The sequence below is a fragment of the Trichechus manatus genome, unplaced genomic scaffold (genome assembly GCF_000243295.1).
Source record: "Trichechus manatus latirostris isolate Lorelei unplaced genomic scaffold, TriManLat1.0 scaffold00150, whole genome shotgun sequence".
In the NCBI taxonomy this organism is placed as follows: domain Eukaryota; kingdom Metazoa; phylum Chordata; class Mammalia; order Sirenia; family Trichechidae; genus Trichechus; species Trichechus manatus.
Window position 1 is genome coordinate 4,844,143 of NW_004444086.1, and position 1,364 is coordinate 4,845,506.

Sequence of the window (1,364 nt, forward strand, 5' to 3'; positions counted from 1 at the left end):
TTATCATGTTTCATGGTTACATAGTATTCTCTCGTACAGATGGCCCACCATATTTCCAACTAATCTTATGGTAACCAATTGCTAAAAACTTAAATATTCAATCATGTTGTGAGAATCACTGTGATACATTTTTCAAATGTAAATTCTCATGCACATCCTTAATTATTTCAATTCTGATCTCTTTTAGTAGACATTTTCAGAGGTTTATGAGTGTGTATAGGAGCTTGGGTGGTGCAACGATTAAACATCTGGCTGCTGAGAGGGAGGTGGTTTGAATCCACCAGTGGCTCTGCGGGAGAAAAGAAATGTCAGTCTGCTCCTGTAAAGATTACAGCCTAGAAAACTCTATGGGGCAGTTCTACTCTGTTATATAGGGTTCCTATGAGTCAGAATCTACTTGACAGCACACAACAATAACAACAGTGTAAGTATGTATACGCTAGGTGGTGTGATTTGCTAAGTTTCTATGGCAAGGTATAGATTCAAGTGCATATGGTCAGGCGTGGGCAGCTGTATTTCAAATGATTTTTTGGGAGTTTGGATTTGTTCTCCTTTCCCAGGTTGTGTCTCTAGAATGTTGCTAATGAAATAGAAGAGCCACCCATCATTTTTTCTCTACCTCGGCCAAGGCGGGAAGCAAGATAGAAAAAGGGAGTGGTCGAGGTAGATAGAGCTGGCTGCTCTGTTTTATCCACGTGATTTGTAATTGACCAGCCACCACATCGGATTAGAAATGTCATTCTCAGGTACCATGCCCCTTACAGGTTTCTACAGTTCCCTCCAAGACTGTAGGAAATGGCAGAAGGGAAGGAGAGCTGGCAAGCAGACAGAGGCTGAAAATTTGAGACCAAAGACTCCAGTACAACTTGGACTCTTCTACCTTGAAAGACCACCACCTGTCAGTTTGTCATACTGGGGTGGCTTGCATGTTACTGTGATGCTGGAAGCTATGCCACTAGTATTTCAAATACCAGCAGGGGTACCCATGGTGGACAGTTTTCAGTGGACCCTCCAGACTAAGACAGACTAGGAAGAAAGGCCTGGCAATCTTACTTCTGAACATGAGCCAGTGAAAACCTTATGGGTCACAACAGAACACTGCCTGATATAGCGCTGGAAGATGAGCCCTCTAGGATGGAAGACACTTAAAATATACAGTGGCTGCAACAATAGACACCAGCATATCAGTGATCTTGAAGATGGTGCAAGACCAGGAAACGTTTTGTTCTGTTATACGTGGGTGGTCATGAGTCAGAGCTGACTTGATAGCAGCTAACAACAACACCTTGAAAGATTCCAGCCTTGGTGAGAACCTGCCTGGGAAGCTTCATAAAAACATTTTGTGCAGGAGGAATTTAGAGCTG